The sequence below is a fragment of the Lonchura striata genome, chromosome 1 (assembly GCF_046129695.1).
Source record: "Lonchura striata isolate bLonStr1 chromosome 1, bLonStr1.mat, whole genome shotgun sequence".
NCBI classification, from domain to species: Eukaryota; Metazoa; Chordata; class Aves; order Passeriformes; family Estrildidae; genus Lonchura; species Lonchura striata.
Genome location: NC_134603.1, coordinates 104,279,975 through 104,301,149, shown reverse-complemented (window position 1 = coordinate 104,301,149; position 21,175 = coordinate 104,279,975). Strand labels below are relative to the sequence as shown.

The 21,175-nt window shown below is 39.2% G+C and overlaps 1 protein-coding gene across 6 annotated transcripts in view; it reads left to right on the top strand.

The window, feature by feature from the left end:
* The window catches only part of GLI3 (GLI family zinc finger 3), a 202,037-nt gene that overhangs the window by 111,759 nt on the left and 69,103 nt on the right, over positions 1–21,175 (top strand). The gene's annotated exons all lie outside the window — the stretch shown is intronic.

The following is a 21,175-nucleotide window of genomic DNA, read 5'->3' as shown; positions in this document are numbered from 1 at the left end:
AACCTGCTAAATACCATTTAAAATTGAGCCGAAAAGCAGGGTTTGGTACTTCACTAAAAGGCTTGATGTATACATTTAATCATATCTACTAATCACCTCTCACACTGAGAAAATACAAGAAGAAAAGCACAAGTAATACTTTGAAGAATAATGCTAGTTGTTTAGATGGCAGATTGCTTTTCTATGGCTATTAGTTACAGCTGTGTAATTACATATATGCAGAAGAAAAATGAAGTTGTTTTAAAACAAGTCCTCCTCTGCGAGCAGAATTAATTGATATTAACAATCCTAACTACATGCCCAAGTACACACACAATATTTTACTAACAGTTTTTTTTGGGTCAGTCTTCTATTACTGAATTGTAATTTCAGAGCAAATTTGCCTGGAGGTAAGTAATAAATCTGTGTTGCAGTCTTCTTGGGCATTAGAGGAAAAGTGGGTATTTATAGAAAGAGAGAACACAGAAATTTGTGATTTATTCCTCAGGGTTCCTCAGATAGATCACCTTTTACACCACGATCTACCATATAATAAAGTACACTCAAATACATGCTTAAATTTGTTGCTAAATACTGTTGTAAGCTGAAGGTGGCAGGCTCAGACAGTCATTACAGGGTCATCCTAGACTTGCCATTGCAGTCAATATTCTGCATGGATAAATGTTTTTGGGAGTTGGGGGAGATCATCCTGCTCACTCTAAAGCTAGTGGGGAATTTGTCTTTTTCTTTGTGTTGGGCAGATGGGGTAGGGAGTTTTAACCTGCATCAGCAGAGGACCATAATCCGAGACACAGGTTCTGCCTACGAGTTTGGAAGGGGCTTCTGGAAGTCCGTGCCATGTGGGACCCTACCTGATTGCATCTGCTGAGCTGGGCCCTCCCTGGAGCCTCAGTCCCATGAACCCAGTCCTCAGCATGGCACCCCAAGCCTGCAGCAGGGCTTTTGGGTGGGTAGGTCACTGTTACTTGCTTTGGGTGACAGTGGGAAATTAGGACTAGCAGTCTACATGGCTCTCAGTGCCAAGATTCTGTAAGAGCCCCAAAAGATGTTGGAAGTGTCTCTTTCATACCTGGTTTGTCATTAAGAGGTAGTCCCCTCTGGCCCCAAAATCATGCCTTTTCCACAGAAAGGTGCCCTGCTGTGTGCTGCGCACCCCTGCTCCCTGATTAAGTATTCAGCTGGGCCCTGCAGAGGCAAGGAGGTCTTAGCCAGATGCAATGACTGCAGGCAGCTGCTTTAGAAATATACTCGGATATCAGCCCAAGGTTTAGACTCAAAATTGCCTTTATACTGGCCATTTTCCCCCATTAACTCCTGTTGATTCTTTTGCTCATTTGGTTTATGTCACCCATTGGAATGATGAGCTGTAGCGGACCCTTGCAGGTTTTGTGGTTGGTGTAATTAAATATAAATAGGCAATTAAGCAAATTTAAAAGAAGGCATTTAGACTTCAACAGCTTTGTAGATGTTATAGTTTGTCATGTTTTCGCAATTTTCAGGAAAATATATTAACGTATATACATGTGAGGTAGGCACCCAGTGCTTTTCTTGCAAGTTTTACAGAGCTGGGTGTTAATAGCACTTAGGATCACCTGGGATCATTTGGAGCCATTACTTGAACTGCTGCCCCAGTACCCATCTAAAAAAAAAATAAAAAAAAAAAAAGAAGAAGAAGATATTTGAAAATTCTGAGAGAAAATGGCAAGAAACCAGTGTCAGGAAGCAAATGTTTACCTACAGCTTCAACAATTACTTCATTGTACAAATGGTTTTCTCCTCAGCTTTGTACTACTCTCAAATGTGTGTATGTAATATATATTAAAAATAAAATTTTAAAAGAGGCATGATTTTAGTTATCCAAGCTCCTTGAAATATGTTCCAGAATTTGTCAAGACTTAATGGAATTAGTTTAGGTATAATACCAGTGAAGAAAATATGTGAGGAGGGCCTTGTCTACATGGTACCTACTGTATCTGCACAAAATTTTGAACACTGGCCAAGTGAAAAAGAAAAAAGAAAGCAGGAATTTTAAAGATGTTACAAAGCTCTTACGTACTTTCAGGTCTAAAAAGGTATATGCATATATATATATATATATATATATATATATATAATTCTTATAGTTCAATTGCTGATGGTCAGAACTGTTCCATCTCAAATTTCAGCCTAGAGCCAAATTTTATAATTTGAGTTATAAACCCTTAAAATAAGGGTTTATGTTTATGATGGAATTGCTGACAGATGCTTATGTATAGTAGGACTAGCAGGCATTGCTGTAATTATGCTATCGTATCCTATCATTAAAGATTTCAATTGAAAGAGGTTTATAAATTGCTCTTCCTCTTAGATAAACCACCCTACATTAAGGCATCAACGATATGGTGCAGAATTAAATTAAAATCTCATAAAATGAAATATGTTCTGTATTAGCTGTTTGACACTTAATTTGCCTCTGAATGAGTAGAGGAAATCACAAATTAACCTGCCTTTGTTTTTCCAGCCATGGCTTATTACGTGTTAGAACAACTGCAATTACAGTCCAATAATAACCCCCAACCCTTATGAATATGTACTAAAATGTGTCACTTTGTGTTACCAAAACCTGCTAGGACTGTGTAGCTATCTTGGAATTTCTACAGTACACCTCTGGTTAATACTTCCAGAAGATGTATGAAACTTGAGTTTTTCTTCAGCAGCAAGGGATGAATGGCAAAACTGAGGCTGGGGCTTGTGTTTTCTTTTATTATTTTGTTTTCTCAAATGCAGTTTAAAAAAATCCAGTAAACTGTAATTGAGTTTTGATGCTTTACATTGAACTAAGGGGTTAAATTATGTGATAACTACCATATGATTAAAACAAACCAAAAGAAGCATGGTTTTAGTAATTGCATTCCCTTCTTTGTTCTACTTTGTTGTTTTTGTCCAGCTCTTTCCTAATTTCTGAAATTGATTTCTAAAGTATGGTATTAAAGAAAGAGCTGAAGCTTATCTGTGTTTTGGCCCTTGACATCTTCTAGGTCATTCATTAGAGTGTGATAGCTTCTCTGGTTGATGTGCAGTGATTCAAAATCAGGCCACTAATGAAGGTGTTTATTTGAAATTAATACCATGAGTATGCTATTTTTCTTCAAGATCCAAATCCCAAATTTGTTATTGGCTAACTCTTCCTCTTGCTTGATGCCTTTGTTTGGAATGAGAGTTATTAGCAGTGGACAGAAGAAGAAGAAAAAGGATGTCTTGTCTATTTTTATGACAGTGCAAGTGTAAACAACTTTATAGTCCCACAAATTTTAAAATTTGCCTTAGCCAGGACGAGAGTTTTTATTTATTAATTTTAAAAAAGCTTATGAGACATAGGTAAAATTCTACAGATGGATTTAAATACAGTGATTTAGGAAGCTACTGTTCTTGGCCATTCATTCATTCCCAGGCTTCAACCAAGTTGCATCAGTAGATTTTTCCCACTATCCTTCATTTCAAGGTTGAATTGGACAGCCTTTGAAGGTGACCTATCCTGATACCTTCAGGCGCTGTTACTGTAGTTGTGGAGGGAACACCCTCCTGCAGAGATGAGGCAGGAGACAACAGTCAGGTGACAATATCAGGGATGTCTCTGGGGAAGTGGCTTGTGTACATCTTGGAATGCTAAATGCACCAAATGCATGTGTTGCAGGAGGCTAGTGGAAAGCTAACGTTTCAGGGCTGAGTGCATTACAAGATGCATCATGCATGTTCGAAAATATTCATCCGTTTAGTCTCCATCTCTTTCTGCCATCCCTTTTTGCCTTAGCTCTGGACTACATATAAAGAAGAGCGAGCAGGTAAATCTAAGGGAAGGTGCTACCCATATGCTTACAGTTGAGGGAGAATGCCTTTGCCAGGAGGAAGTTGCATGGTACAGCTGGTGTATTTTAGCTTCCTAGGATCAACAACATTCCAAGCTCCTTTTTTTTTTCCTGACTGTTGATTGAGACTAGCAAGTTTGGCGCTCTTATGCCCTGAAATGATGCATGTGCAGATAACCATGCATATGCCTAACATGAATGCCTTGAACAGATATTTTGAAATTTCTCAATTCTCTGGTACTAAACCAGAGCAAGTGTTTTGCTTGCAGTCAGCTCCAAGTTGATAAAAAAGGAGTCTGATTTTTAGATATGTTATTTCATATATTGTTTATACACACATCAGTTACACAAGGATGCAAAGAAAAGCAAAGTCAGGCCCAGACACTCAGCTTTCACTATTATATGATTATGGACCATGCAGCAAAACAGGGGATGCCCAAATGTGAGAAGATTAAAGCATATCCTTGATTATCAGAGAAAATGCTAGCCACACATTTGCTATGATGCTTATGTTTTCCCAGCCTTGTCACTGACATTACGATTTTTCTTTTCATTTTCATTTCTAAGCTCCAATTTTTTTCTTTAAATCTGAGTGTTTAAACCTCTTAAATCTTTTACCTGCTGCTTTACCTCAGTGTACCTCTAAGATGTGGACTTGGCAAGGAGCTTGTCAGCTTGTCAGAGCATTCATTGATCCTTTCACAGTGGGAAGGAGAGCCCCACCCAGCATGAAAAACATCACTCATTGAATTGGCTTTAATTACTTTGAGACTTGGAATTGGTTTTATGGTTTAACCAGGAGTCATCAAAGAAGAAAGACTGGGAAGCTCTTGGGACATTAAATGATGACTGTAGCTACAGCTTCCCAAAATCATCCATGAAAGTATTTTCTTTAAACAGGAAGAAATCTTGTATTAAATGTGAAACACCTTAAGAGATTTGTCTCTGGAAGTGAAGTGCAGCATGCAGAATAAGCAACTGCTAATAGCCTGGAGGATTTTTATAGCAAGTCTCTGAGAAGGAATCAGCATGGTCTGGTGACTCGTTAAGGTTATACAGAATTTGTTATGTGCCACAGATATAGGTGTTGTAGGCTCTGCAAGCAGTGTATATCCCTCTTTTCTTAGTGATTATTCAGGGAAGTAAAATAGCAGGGCCAGAGGCCTACTCATAAACTTCACTAGATAGTTTTCTTTCAGTGCCAGACTTTTTACAAATCTTGGGAATAAGAAGCTTCTGTCTAGGCTAAAACTGTGGTATCTCATTCAGTGTATAGTTTTGCATCATTTAAAATAGTGAATCAGTGTTTTGTTCAGCTGTTCATTCTTATTTGGTGGTATTTACCTTAAGATTTGCGGATCATAAATTCTTCTTCGTCAGCTTTGTAATGCTTGCAGAGTAGCTTCAGAAAGTGCAAGAAGTTTGGAAAGGAAATTAGTAGTGGCATCCATTCAATTGCAGAAAAAAAGGGTGTTTCTCTTAAATTTTTTGATTCTGAGCTATCTTTTAAAGGAAAAAAATGTAGGTTAAGATGTGGATAAAAATAATTAAATATTTTTGATGTAGCTGTTTTACATAAATTGTTACATTCATTTGTTAAGGTAAACTGCAATCTGAAGTTACTGCACAACCAATTCAACTCTTCTGTATTTCTCACTGACTTGATCTCTGTCTAGGAAAAAACAGTATTAAGGAAAAACTATCATATTTAATTTCTGCTGAAAAATAAGTTTTAGATCAAATAAGGATTCACTGCTAAAATCCATCTCTGTTTTAAGCCAGCACATTTACATGAAAGTCAAGAGAATTGCCTCTAAGTGCACCAGATTACATTTGGTTCACATCATTCATCTGTTTCTGTGGTGGATAATACTTTGTGACATAATCATTTTCTCTGGAGTAGCTAATTGTAATGCCAAGGAACTACAGATTTATAAAGGAGAAACAATAGCAGTAGATAAATATTGCGTTAACAGAGGCTCTTTGTTCTTTTTATACACCCAGCTTGATTTCGGGCTGTCTGGGGAAGTTGAAGCAATTAAAATTAGAGGAAAATTTTGGTGAGATTTTTAATGTAGAAGGAAGAACTTGTAAAATGTAATGGTTTTTTTTGTTGAAAATCCTTAGTAGAAAGTTCCCCCAAATCTTTAGTTTATGTTTTTTGGGTTTTTTTTCATGTTGAGAAAAGCACTCAAGTGGCAGCAACCCCCAGCCCTAATGAGCAAGACATGCTTCCAGTGGCTGGCAGCTGGCTGATCACCTCTCTTCGGCACTCCAGAGCAGCAACAACGCACAGGGCATCCTGCTGGTGTGATGTAGGGGGAGGAAAAAGTGGGAAAAGCCCTGGGGAACATTCCTCTGATGGTCTAATGGGGATCGGTTGCCTCATCCCACCTGATACATAGAGAGGCACAGGTTTCTCTGGTGGAGCCCAGTCCAGAGAAGGGGATTCTTTAAGAGGTTTTCATGGATTATGCTGTTGCAGAGGAGCAGTTCCAAGGTTTATCGGCAGTGAAGTGTCTATCAGCACTGCCACTTAGCTGATTTACCCCGTCTGGGCAGTTAACAGTCCTTAGATGAATTCTGGGTCACCAGTGAGAAGTGGTTCCCTAAGGCAGGCTTTCAAACCAGCATGAATTAAGGGATGATGGAAACAAAAAGAATGGCCAGCAAAGTTATGCCTCAGGTCACTGTTCTATGTAACATTTTTCTGTAAACTGAGGCAGGATTTCAAATTGTTTGGGTGCTTGCTGTGTGCAAATGTGTATACAAATGTGAGAATTTTTGTGTGTGTGCATGCATGCATCCTCTTTACATAACAGGGCAAATATCTTTGCTTACATTTGTCATGGACTGAGTAATTTTAGATCTCTGCAGTTAAAACTAATGCAAGGAGCTACTCAGAGCCTGAGAAAGATTGAAAATTAGAGGAAGAATGTAAACAGAGTGCTTAGAAAAAATTTTAAATGGCAAAACCTTTGAAAACATGTAGATCATTACCTTAATTTAACATTTAAACAAAAATATATAGAATAGCTGTAATAGCTTGAGTTCTGCTGCTTGAAATTTCTATTATCTCATTCTGTTATCAGCTGCAGAGAATGCAAGCTCTAAATATAGTGCACATTCAAAGGCTGTGAGCCTGTGGTTTCTTGGACAAAATTCCTGTGTTCTTTGTGCTGTAGTCAGCAGTATTAGTTGAGTGAGCAGATATTGACTGTGGTATTCACGTGCAGTGAACCAGAAGCAAGCCAACTCTATAGAGGCTGCTGTCAAACTTGTTGCAGTAGCCTGTGAGGTACTGGACTGTGACAGACTCCTTTTTTTTTAGCACAATTCTTCCACTCATGTTAAATCTTTCTTCAAAGAGAGCTGAAATGTTACAGTCTTAGTGGGGATTTTTCTTTTTTTTTTTTTCTTTTTTTTCTTCTTTCTTTTTTTCTAAAGTGTACCTGTGAGATTCCTGTGTTGTGAATTGGAAGTTCCCTAAAGTTAGAGTAGGTATAAACTCCAAGAAATGTGAGTGATGAGTAGCATGTGTTTTAGGAATACAGAGCATCTTCATCACAGTATCTTTCCTTGAATTAAGACTCCATCCTCCGCCAAGAAAGACATCAAGTCCTAGAATCTTGGAGTATGTATTGAATGTAGTTGACACTTTTTCTTTCCCAAAGGATGAAAAAACAGAAGTTAAATTAAAATTAAAACACCTTGTTTTTGGCACCACCTACTCATCCCACTATATTTTTTACAAATATATATATGTGTGTGTGTGTGTGTGTGTGTGTGTGTATAAGTTTATATTTGTTTACATATCTGTAACAAAACATAAGCTGTTGAAGCTGTTCTTCTGAGGTGTAGGAGACTAACTAGCTGTCCTGTGCATATTCTGTGTTGTGTGATGCTAGAAAGAAACCCCAATGATACCTAAATTTCACTGAAAGTCTTGTGTTTTGTGTTCAATGGGTTTTTCATTACTGCATCTCAGGCCAGGCTGAGCTATCATTGATGACTGATATTATTGATTAATAGAGGAAACAATTTAAAGAAAAATGTTATTTTGTTTGATTTTTATTTTTAGGATGCATGACCAAGAAATGGCTTGGGACTTTATTTCAGAGTAATGTTTACATTGAAGCTGGGCCCTTTGAAGTTACCACTGAAGAGCAGGTGCTTAATCCCTTCCAGCACTGAATGTGTAGGTCAGAATTTACAATAGATTACAACTGCATTTATGGTCAGCTTTACACATGCATTGACAATTTTCTGGAGACTCTGCAGAGGTTAGACACAGAAGCAAACATCTTGTAGCCTATGAGTCAGAAGTACAAAGCTCCTGAAGGAATGAACTAACCTATCATCTTCTTGAAAGCCTTATTTATGAGGTGTTGTGACCATTGGTGTTAAGGATCAACAGAAAATTAGGGAGTATTTCACATAAGGGAGAATTTCTAAACATATCAGATTTAAGTGGCTATCTCTTTAAAGATACGCATCTTTCAGTCCTGTATCATCTCCCGTTGAAATTCAGCCTAGATTTATCATGCCTTTTCCACTGGCCCGTGGAAGAAAAGATTGATAGTCTAGTCCAGTTTATAGAGGCCACCAACGCAAATAGCCCCATTTAACAACATTGTAGACAGATTTGGCAGAGAGATCAGTAGCTGAATGACCAGGGGCAATCAGGTGTTCTCTGCTTTACCCTGGAAGATCACTATCAGCGTATATCATCAAGACAGTACCAAGAAAGCTTGTGTAGCCTGCCTCTGTCTTCTTTTGCCTTGCTCATTTTTGGACATCAGGCTTCCATCCTGACACCTTTTCTGGGAACCATGTTTCTACTCCTGTGATTAGATTGAATTGCAGAGATGCTGAGGGAACAAATGTGTAGCTTGTGCAGGTGTGTTCCAAGCTGGCCAGGTTGTTCCCCTTAGGGTTTTCATTTACACACCCAGCTACCTACTCTGTTTAGAGAACTAATAATGCTTCCAGCATATAGAGAATGCATTTGCCTCAAAGATTTCAAAACTGAATTTACTACTTTTCAAAAAAAGTATGCAGCCAGAATATAAATTTCCTTTATGCTTGTTGTTCAAAGTTACAACTTTGCCTGGGAAATGTTTTTTAACTCCAGTTTTTCACACAAATAGAACAAGAATAGCAGTGCGAGGAATGTCTCTCTTGCTTCTTTTGATGGCTATAGTTTTCCAGCCATTATATATTTACCATTTGTTAGGACTAACTTCTACTGTGGACTATGTAGTAGCAAAATGTCTTTTAGTGCTTGAAAGATCAAAAAGATGGCCTGACAGAGACAAAACTTCTCAGCCTGGCATGAGAACTGTTTTCCTGATCTTCTCTGGGTGCACCTCAGCCAGCTCCTATACCTTTGTTACTGGCAGAGAAAATACAAGAAAGTTATGTTAGAATATCGTTCTTGCCCCCTTTTACCTTAGCAGAATTCACCTTTGATGTAAATAGTGCTTGCTGTACCTGTGAATCCTACTGCTCTCATGATTGTTGGTGCTGATCTGTGATTTGCACACCTGCTGTTTGAGATGGTGTTTGGAGGACGGGAGAAGCTTGGAAATTGTGTTTTCATAAGGTCACCCTGTTGGGAAGGATGGATGCACAGCGCTCCCTACATCACCCCTTGACTCCAGTCCTGGATACAGCATAAATATGTACTGTACAGCTGATATTGTCACTCAGGTGCTCTCTCAAAATGGCTTTTCTTTCCCAGATCATGTATTTGTCTAGGGGAAGGAGGGGGGAGGATGCGTATCAGAAAATAATCTATGTGTTTTATATAGAAATATATATACATAGAATTTTATTCAGGAGTTTCTGTAGATTTGTATAATTTATTTTTTTTCCTGTTGCATGTAGTTTTAGATGAGAAATTCTAGCTGATGCTCTATTCAGTAACAGTCACTAATCCCTGTGAATATCAATTTTGGGCTGTCTGCTGATGATAGTAGAGAGGTTTGAAGCACATCCAATCATACTTCAACAGAGATTATTAATGCTGAACCTTCATATTGCTATTTGGTCAGGTCTGTAGTCCTGCAAAGTTAGAATTTTAGTCAAATGTTCCCTTCACAACCAAATATGCGTAGCAAGTGCAGTAGTAGAAATATTCAGTTCCTGAATTTCTCTTTTGTTATTGCCAACTTGGTTTTGTTTTAAACAGTTAAATTATTCTTTTATTACATAAAAGAATTAAAGTTTCTTTCTTCTCCAAATCACAGTTTTGTAATATTGTGAAGGTATCTTACAGTAGGCACTGGAAATGAAAGGATTCGTTTTGGTTTGGTTTTGAATTTGGGAAAGTGTTTCTTAGCATCACAGAACTGATGTTGAGGACAGTGTTCACTTGAGGTAATGTGAGAAACTTCGGATGCTTTTCCAGAAGAAGGAACACCTGACTTAATGGGAGGAAGGAGTTAAAGGAAGAAGATAAAATTTGCTGGAACAATAGTGAGCATAGCATTCTTGAGTTTGAGGTAGTGAAAGTTTAGACAAATCATAAGTTAATGAATGAGATGAGGAGAAAGGCTCCAAAGTACTAAAAGTGATAAAAGCTTTATTCTCTAAAAATAAAAAAACCCACTCAATTATGAGAGTAATAACACATTAATTTAAAATACTGTTTTTCAAGAGAACAAAGTGTTTGTGATATTCATATATCAGTTGATTTAAAATTTTAATTTTACTGTCATGGGTCATACCCATCATGAGGAAAACTTCCCGTGAATTGGGCATGAGTTTTTTTGAGATTTAGGATAAGCCTGAAGCTCTTTCTGGTCAGATAATCCCCCTTGTGGATGCAGTAGTCTGGTCCTCATGCTGTGGGAGTGGATCCTAATTAGCAATGCTGTTTTTTCACAGAGAGTATTGCTGCACACAGGCAGGAGCACTCTTTGCACGCAGGCTGCATCCTCTTCCCATCTGTGAATGGTAGAGAGAGAAATGAGGAGTAATTGTAGAAACCATTTCAACTCTCTTAGCTTTGTACCATTTGGTTGTTTTCCTTCTTCTCCCAGTCATGCATGCATCATGTATGTATGTGTACTTTCTCTGTCCTGCCAAGGTTATCTTTAAAGATCTACAGGCATTTTCTGAGTGTTTTTGAACGAGTTCACTATTTACATTATATTGCTTTTATACAGGTTGTCTTTGATGAGTTTTTAGTCATATGCGCCCACAGAAGTTTCAGTGTACTCAAGCATTAGAAAAGCCACTATTTGAGCGTCTTTGTTTTCTTTGTTGAGCTGTTTATTTTGCTTTCTTCCCACACAGTTCCCTGGCCTCACTCTGACAACTGCTTTTCTGCATGAATTACATTCCTCGGGGCCGCAAGTCTCCTAATTCTTCCAGTCGATTTGATTCCTGCCTGTGTGATTAGTCCTCTGCTCCAACACAGTTGGTCTTTGCCAAGCAGGCTGCTTGCTAAGTGCCTTTAACATGAAGACCTAACTACATTTTTTAACCTCATTAGTGTGTAGGGCACTACTTCATTCTGGCTTAATAACATGGCCACTATTGAATCATCACTTACTCTAAAACAGGTTACAAAAAGGTTACCTAAGTTGTCTGTTTTTCTTTTTGTATGACTGTGCTTTTGCTGGGTAAGTGTCTTTCAGCTCATGTCCATTATTTAGCATGTCAGTTGCTTTTTTGAAAGTAGACCCAGGGATTCTACTGAGGTAGATTTCTGATGTTAAGAAATTTTATATTTGTATGTTCAAAAGGAAATTCAGCACCTGTTTGGAAATAGCAAAACTAAATAATAAAACCAGTAAGAAAATGTGATTTTGGAAGAAAATAGGAAGAAGGCTTGGGGGAAAATTTCCAACTTGTTTCAGCTTTAAAATTATAAAGACTTCATCCTCACCAGTTTAAACACAGGCTTTTTACTGTAATGCAATGCAGCCACAGTCTACATGGCTTCACGTTGTGTTGTGGGTTAAATTTTTAGCTGAATGTATTGCCACTAAAATGTATTTCATTTGCAGCTGCGTATAAACTTGAAAGGAAAAGACATTCCTGGACTTCCAAATGTTGTAAAGGCAGCAGAAAAGTTTCCTAAGAAGACGGTTTCACCAGGGAGCTGGGGGAAGAAAGGAGGCAGTGGGTCACATGCCAGTTGTAATGGTGCATTTGTGCAGTTGCATAGCACAGCCACTCAGAGGGTGAGACTTCATGATTAATGGTGTTTATTCTTGACAGAAGCCTCCTTTATTTATCTGCAATACAGTTTAGTGATTTTATCAGTCACCTGAATGAAAAATATTCAGTCATACCAATATTGCAGTGTAAATTGAGTAGAGTCACTTTTTATTATATCTTTCAGCCTTATCATCTGCACAGTAATTTTCTAGCAGGGGTTTGATATAGAAAGGCTGGATTTAGCTGTACTTGACACAAAGCCTCTTCAATTTCCTCTAAAAGTTCAGGCTACTCTTAGAAATGTGTATAAATATATATATATAAATATATATTAAAAAAATAACCCTCTTATCCAAGCAATTTCAGTGTTTGAAAGAATAAAGATAAAATGTGCAAACCTGGATGTAAGAAATGTTGTTCATATGAAAACATCTAATAGCTCTGAAGCCACTGGTGAAATGCTCTTTAGTGTTTAAGCTTGTGGCTTAGTGCAGTTCTTTTTGCATGGCTACATAGTCTGACTTTCTTCTAATCAATCATCATCCAAGTCCAATCAGCATACAGGCAGAGCCTATCGTTCATCCTGGTGTAATTTCAGAGTTGAGGACTATAATGGCCACATACAGCACATTAGTCACTGCGATAACAGCTAGTGGCACTCCTGAGGAAGGGGGAGGATGGGGAAGAAGGGGAATAAAATTCTTCTCATTCTCACAGTGCATTAGTGAAATAGGAGCAAATGTTAAACAAATGTTTATTCAATTAGCTGACTTAACAGCATTAAGTGTGAGAAAGCTTCTGACACTCCTTTGACCCACTTTTTCTGAGTGAGGAGAGGAGCAGCAAGGGAGGCAAGAAAGGGGTACATTAATGCAGTCCAGATTTGTATATGTCTACATACTGATATGATGGTGTCTCTGGTTAAAGACTGGAAGGGATGTCAGGCTCTGCCTGTAGCCTAGAGGAAGCTAAAATTTGAATAGGAAATGGGACCACCTCTAGAGCATCAGAAGAGAATTGCAGAGCAGAGAAGTTTGCTGTAGGAATGCAGTTGGTAATTTTACTGCTCACTCTGTTATTACTAACAAGAGATAATAAGTTTGCTGTAGAGCTTTTAGATTTTCCTGCTGCACTTTGTGGTACAGCATAGTTTGAAGAGGAAATAGTGTGTGGAGGTCCATGGCAATTTTATTCAAATAACACTTTCTTGTCCTGTGCATCTGTTTTATATTCATAATGATTATTATTTCTGCATCAAATGCAACATTGCTACATTGTCCTCTGTCTATTAATGTACAAATCAGTACATTGCATTTACAAGTCTGTAAACTTGGAACCAGCTGAAGACAGGAGAGGAAAAATTTACCAGCACTGAGGTTAGGCTGTCCTATGAAGGTATAAGGTCTTGCTTTATTTATAGCTCAGTGCAAGCTGAGCAAAATAAGGCGGTGCCTGGATAAGGTTCTAGCAGAAGCAAGAGATGGAAATCACATGTTAGCATTACTTTTATTTACTGTTTATGTTACTGCAGTGTCCAACAGCTCTGTGCAGGATCGGGGCTCTGCTGAATGTTGTGCAAATATAAGGAGCTCTGCCAGGAAGAGCTTGCAGTCTTTGGCAAATGAACTCTGGTGAGTCAGCTCTGACAGCCTCAGGGTTTACCAGCCCCAGCTGTTTCTTGGCCCTGGGGATTATCCCTTCTCCCTCAGCAGGGTTGTGTGCTTTTGCCCCATTTACAGTCTCACAGCTTTGCTCTGGCTTCCTGACACCAGGCAATGAAGTGGCCAGAAGAGGCAGAAGATGTTCTGCCTTGGTGAGGCACCAAGCTGGGTACTTGGAAAATTGCAGAAAAAAATTTCCAGATAATCTCTGGTAGAAGTGTAGAATGGGCAAGTGACATTTGCAGGGAGTAGTTATTGTTGGTTACTTTTTTGTACAAACAAAGAAATTGTCAGGTAAATGTATATAGTCCTCTCCTGGCAACTGATTTCTTCTCAGCATCCTGAGAAGGATGTAGAGAAAGGAGAGGAAAGCTGGGATGCTCTGTATTGCAAAGGCCAAGCGGACAGTGTTTCACAGCAGTGCCTGGAGGCAGCAATAGTGGTGGGTGGATGGAAGGAAGAGGAAAAGGAGAGGCAGGTGTGTGTGAGGAAGAGAACAAGAAGACTGGACTTGGGGAATGCCAGGACACAGTAGATAGTTTTATTTACATTTTTCATAATGAAGGAAGTTAAACAGTCAAAACTGTGTCAGCATACACATTTAAGGAATGCATGTCAAAACTCCCAAGTCAAGACTGTATCATCTGAAGCAGCAGTTGCTTGCTGTAGTCACTACAGGTGGTACCATGGACTGAAGGTCACCAGTGTTACAGCTGACCTTATGTAAAGGGAATTCTGCTAAATAACAGAATGAATATTAATGGATTTTCATTGCATAAACTATTCTTGAAGAAATCCACAATCCACCCATAGTTGGGTTATTTATGAAGTCCAGTAAGTAGCAATGTATATAAAGAAATCTGGGTCTATGTTCAGGCAGTCCATCAGTTGAAAAATAGGATTATAGTCACTGACTAAGGATTTAGTGCTTGATTAATGTAGTCAATTTTTAACTGTAACTACATAATGTTAACACTTCCCCAAAGAATGGGAACCAGAGTAATATTCTTTTGCTGTCAGTCAATGCCTAATTGTCATGCAGATTTCCTGAACCATGAACATCTCTTGTACAGTCATTTGTGTCCCTTTTTTTTTTTTTTCTGCAATGATGCCTTTTAACTTTATGTGAGAGAAACTTTTTATTCTAACCCCATATGAGGTTATTTGTATATTTTAGGAATTTGCATACTAGAACTGCACACATTTGGTATGGCATTGTCCTTACCTCAGTGAGAAAACACTCGTAAGATAGGATCTCTTGATATGACCTTTCCAATAGATACTGAATATTTTCCAAGTGCTTTACCACAGTTCTAAAGATGTGGAAAGTGGATTGGGAAGACAACAAACTTGTACAAGGTAGACAGCAGATAAATAGTGGAAATTAAACCAGAGCCTGACTATCTTAAACCCTGATCTAGCTTCTATGTGAACTACATAGGCATGGACCCACTCCTGATTTATTTGAATATGTATTTACTGAATGAAAGTTTGCTACCAAATCAGATTCTGTGATGTACTTCCCTATGCTGACTACAGTTCCAGAATGAATTTTGGAGGAAAGGTGAGTAAATATTCACTAGCACTATATTTCCCACTATATGTATTCATAGGTTTGATTGTTTACCAATTCAATGAGAAGTGAAAAGAGAAAAGGACTGTGGGTTGCATTTTAAAAATGCTCAGTGCTGGCCTCAATCTTCTTACATCGAAATCTCAGAACTCAACTTTATTAATACAAGAAACTTTTATTAGCCAGTTGTTTGTTGCTGGTGCTGAAGGGTCAGTCTGTACAAGAAACTATGGTATTAAATAAACAATAGAAATTTAACATGGGAGATATTACCAAAGGAGTTGAGCCACGTGCTTTAAAATAGGAGCCACTACATACCAAAAAAGTCCTTGTTTGTTCATCTTCCAGGTTGTACTAGAAATGAGTGTTAATATTTTGTGGGCAGACATCAGAAGATTATTGCAGGGAAAAAAAAAAAGAAAAATATAAAAGAAAAGTATCCTAGGCAGTTTAATGAATTTAATATTCTTCAGTTCTCCAGGCAGGACTGAATTGAACAGGTATCAGAGAAACAGTGTGGATATCATTGGTATGAGAGTTATGCCATCAATGCTTGCTCCAGCATTGAATAACATGCTGTTAAATGATTAAATATCGAGGTTTGAACTTTGACACGTTCATAATATAACAAGATGGATGAAAAGGCAATAATAAATTAGGTTATGTTACAATATTTCATCCCACTTCGTTGACAAGCTTTGTTCTGTGAGATAGATTATTGTTCCATCTGTAACCTCAGCTCAGTGTCATATTTACAATGTTATAGTTAAGGATCACTTGCTATTTTCAATATAAATGTATTTTTCAACAGATTCATAAAAGAGGCATTTAAAATGTTATCAGGACAAAATTTGGCATCAAGATTTTCAGTCCTGGATTTATAGTTTCCTTTAAAATCAGCAAGAGCTTAAATCACCTTTTTTTTTTTTTTTTTTTTTTTTAAGATAGGTTGCTCTTAGAAGAGGTTTTTGTTCAAGCACAGCTTAAAGTTATTTGGAAACCATTTATGACAGATCTCTAACACCAAACCAATCTTAAAAATAGTAGTCCAGATTTTCCTGTGGCACAGACCTTTGTGGCTGTTCTGAGTGGCTTTACATCTGCTTCCAGAAAATATTGCTATTGAAGAATGCCTGTGATAAGTGGGGGGGTTGTACTGTGCCCTGGGGCCTCCTGTAGTTTTCACAGTTGAAAGAGATAGAAGTACAGGGAAAATTTTCAATGTATTGATATTTTGGCATCTATTAAAACAGTTCAAGCACTCCAAAACAAGTAAGTACCCTGAGGCCATATTGCCATGATTGGCAATAATTGCCTGGAACGGCCTCACTATAGACCTCTACCAACACCTCGTGCATCCAGGAACTCCTGTTTAGCTGAGCTGCCTGACCTGTGTTGTAAGTAGTGCCAATTTGTGGTCCTGCTCTTGGCTGAGGTCAGGATCTGCACTGTAGGGAGCTGTTCTGGATAGAGGCCTCAGAACCATGGTGTAACTTGTCTCCTAATCTGTCTTTGTCCCTGTCTCCTTCTATACTTGACGGCCCAACCCAGATCTGGTTTGTCACTTTGCCTTGTCTCAGACTCATGATGGACTGTGCTAGTAGCAGCATCTGGCTCTGGTCACTGAGATCTGGTGGCATGGAGTGCATTGCCCATGTGTGGCTCCGGCCTTGCCTTTTCTTAGGGAGCAGCTGGCCTTTGCTGCTCCCCAGCACCCTGAACTGGGTCTCTTTTCTTTCCATACCCCCCTCCTCAATTCCTAACTCAGTTTCATGCACGAATCCACGTAAGATGGTTTCGTGGACTTTGGGCTGATCCTCTAATCCCATCAGAAGAGCATTGAGAAGGTGGTTGAAAGAGCTCATAGTCAACAAGCTCTGTGCTGGCTTACCTATGCAGGGACTTTCACCTCTAGTCATAGCCAGACAGCAATATTTTGCCTCAAGTTAGCTGTTACATTAGTTTCAAAAAAAAGGATAGGATTTGAATATGGGCAATCCTGTCTTCCTCTTTGTAAAACTGGCAAATGCTTCAAGTACAAAAAAACAGCCTAAAGTATGTGGTAGGAGTCCCCGTATCTCAGGTTTTTTTCTGCTGATGGAAAGAATGTGTGATCCTTTCAAGATAATACTAGGTAATGATCTGTGCATGCAGATCATTTTGAAATATGTATAACTTGCTCGTGCTTGCCTCATCAACTCTCAGATTCCCATGATTTTCCTTCACCAGTTAAAAAAGAGCTGTATCACCGCACTGTATGAGCTGAAAAGGGAATTGCATTTGATTCTGGTTTTGTGGTGGTTAAAATCCAAAGCTGCTGCTTGTCATTCTTCTTGTGCACAGTTCATCTATTGCAGCTGTAAGCAACAAAACAAAATTACATGCTGTTTACATGAATAATAACTGAAATTCTACAGATAGCTCACCTGTGGTTCAGCAGTGGTCAGAAAAAAACCCCATTTTTTTAAAAAGGCAGCTTTACACATACCGTGGTTTGCCCTACAACTGATGCTGTTCACAGCTGCTGACCTGGTGTGACTATATAAGTTTTTAAGACTGTGCAGACACCTCTGCAACAATTCATCAAAGTGTCATGACTAATAGGAAAAAATACACCTGTTTGCCCTTACAGTGATCTCCCTGTCTCAGCATGTGTGTGCCATTCACAAGCTGAGTAGTTGAAATTCCCCAGAGCATCAGAGTTGGGACATGAAGAAGTTGGCACGCTGGGTATGGCTGAGGAGTGGGAATTCCTGTGGTAGATATGGAAACTGTGTGGCACTCATGGTATTTCAGCACCTTAGCAATGAACAGGAAGGCCTTCTAGACAAGAAGGAGTAGATGCCTTCACAGCTAGCCCCGTTCTCTGTTCCTTCTCATTTATGTCATATTATAATCAAGGTTACTAAGAAAATAATAAAGTCATCCTAATGTGCCAGGGTAAAAATTAGTGGCAAAACAAAGTCACAGGATCTCTTTTACCCACAAACCTGGAGACCTTCAACTATATCTTGAAAGTGTGATCAGCTTTGTATGAAATTTGAATTGAGTTTGCAGCGTCTCTAGAAGTAGACACAGAGGTCCTGATTCAGAAAAGAGCATACATTTGCTTTGCTCCCTCCCTTAATTGGTCTGAATATGTTGTATAACAGAAGAACCCCTGCACAGGAGAAGATGCAGGGCAAGTTCTGCCTTCCCATGGTTTACAGGTGAGGCGTAAATTGTCAAGCAGTATTACTGAAAATCTCCTTGCCTCTTCTAATTCAGAAGACTCATCACATCCCATGGAGTAGCCTCAGACCCAAGGCAGAGTGCCATTCAACAGGATGCACAGCTAGGTTGCAGGATGCTGGGCTGAAGGCTCCTGAGTTTGAAGGAGGGTCCCCAGCTTCTTTCCCTGCTTATGACATCATGGACTAGATGACTAGAAGATACCTGTAAAGGTACCTTCCAATCCAAACCATTCTATTAGTCTATACATGTGAAATAAAAATTAGGGGGATGGACTACCACCCACATCTGGAGATTTGATTTGTTTGTCACTGAATGAATATCTGCAGAGCCACTCCTGGGCTGTACTGTTTGCTATTTACAGGATGAAGGTTGTTCTTTGTTTCAGCAATGAGGTTGCAAGGCAGCAGTAAGGGTGTTTGGCAGCACCCTTTCTAAAAGCTGCATTTTAGTTTGAAGGAGGGACTTAATACTTGTGAAAGGTGTTCGCAGTGAAGTTTAATCACAGAGGGGAAGGAAGGATATTTGACATTTATTGGAATAAATCAGGATGACTCAAATGGTGGGCCTGAGAGCAGATGAAGAAGGCATGACAGAAAATGGGTCTGTAGGGAAGGGAGAGTCTGGGAACACAGAGGAGCAAGAGAAGTCCAGACTGAAAGTGAGCGCAGAAGTTAGCAGCCTGTTAAATTCAGATGATCGAGAGAAATTAAGAAACATCAGAGTCCAGAGCTGGGAATTCTTTGTGGAATCTGATGATTCCTTATTTCTGCCTCAGATAATACCATTTATATGCCTGTTGTTGATTATATTACCCAGGTCAGTGTCCTTTCCCTAGCATCCTGGGAAAACTGAGGAGCTCAGAAGAGAAGAGAGAGAAAGAGGCAGGGCTGAGAGGAGCAGTGGAGTCCTGGTGTCCTTGAATGGCTCTTGCTGGATCTGGAGGGAGAAGCTGACAGCCTGGCTCTTAATCTTGCTCCTGCGGCAGCATTTGGCTGTTGGCCAGCTGGAGAGTGAATCACTGGGCCGATACGGACTTTCAGCCTTCTTGCATAAGCATTTAAAGAGTTCTCTGTTCAATATGCACCAGATAAGGCCAGGGCCCCAGCCTGCTTGCATGCTCTTCGTGTTTCTAAATATGAGTTGGGATCATATTTGAAAAGAATCTCTTGTAAAATGACATCCAGACTTAGTTTCTTTGTTACTCTTGTATAAATTTGCTATACTACTATATTTTCCTCACTTCCAGGATAGAAAATTCACTCTGTATTAATCTGTAATGTGATACCCAGCTGTAGTACTTCTGCTTCCTACATCACCATGATTTTTAAAGTTCTTGTCTACCAAACTTGGCCTCACAGGGAATCAGGAGACAACGAATATTTGATGTCTGGTGGGCTTTCATAGTACAAAGGTAAAAGATGCATTTCCACTGTAAAACAGAGGTACTTTAGAACCATGCAGACAAAAAGTTCTCTGAGGAAAGGAGATGTCTGGTTTGCACAGTGGTGGAAAGTAGCTTCTGGTTTCAGGTTCTCAGTGCATTTCAAATATGCTGAAAGCATGCTAGTGAGTGGCTTAGCTTTATGTGGGTCACTTGCTTGAGTGCCAGAGGAGAGACTGCACTGTTGGTACCTGCTGCTAGGACAAAATGCAGCTCTCTAACAAACTTTGGAGCTAGGAGGTATTTTCATAGAGGAAGGCTAAACAGGCTTACCTTGCAGAAAGCTGTTGGAGGGCAAGAAACACAAAAAAGGTCAGATAGGGAAGGGAAAAGAGAGAAAAAAACACATCAGGAGAAATCTTCATTCCTCAGATTTTACAAGCCCTCATGGGTTTAGTGTCAGGGAAGCTGGCGTCATGTTAGGAATTCATGACTTTGATCACTGTCCCACTCATATGCTAGCATTTCCTAGCTGATGGCAGGGCAGAATTGGCTCCTATGTAAGATTATGTTCTGTTGGCCTTTTAGGTGATGACAACTACCTCCATTGATCGTGATATGTGTATGTTAAAGGGAAAAAAAATACATTTCTTGTTTGATTACTTTTTGTAAGCCAACAGCATCAAAGGAACAGGCTGCCCTTACTGCTCTCACAGCTGCTGCCTGTGTCTGTGCTGTATATATGCTAAATTAATTGGAAAAACAGGGACAAAAAGGCATTTAGTTTGGGTCAGCCAGTTGGACTACAGCAAATACATGACAGGCTTAATCATTGTCTTTTGCCAAAGTGCAGGTTGGCAAGGGCAGGCACTCCAGCCCCTTGTGATGAAATTTGAACTTTTTCAAGTGCCTTTGGAGACAGGATGCTGTGAGACAAAAGTCTCCAAGCAGAGCCCAGACACTGTCGTATCGACAGGGTGGGATGATGGGGAGGATTATGGCAGGTTATTTGTCTTTTGTCAGCTTTCAGCTTTGGTTCATCACACATAGCATGAGAAGGCACCAAGCTTTCCCTTCACAAAAATGATATAGTTAATTAATGGGGTCTTGTTAAAAAACATTGGTCACTGGCGCCATACTAAAAACACACATATGCAGCAATTTTTCTTACTCTGCCACCAAGTTTTGTGCCTTTTTCATGAGAAGGGACAGCATGAAAAAAAAATGCTCCAAAAAACCCATCTGTCTTAATGGCTTGCAAAGTCTGGGACTCCTGAAGTGGTTTCTGTATAAACATGCTAACTTGCAC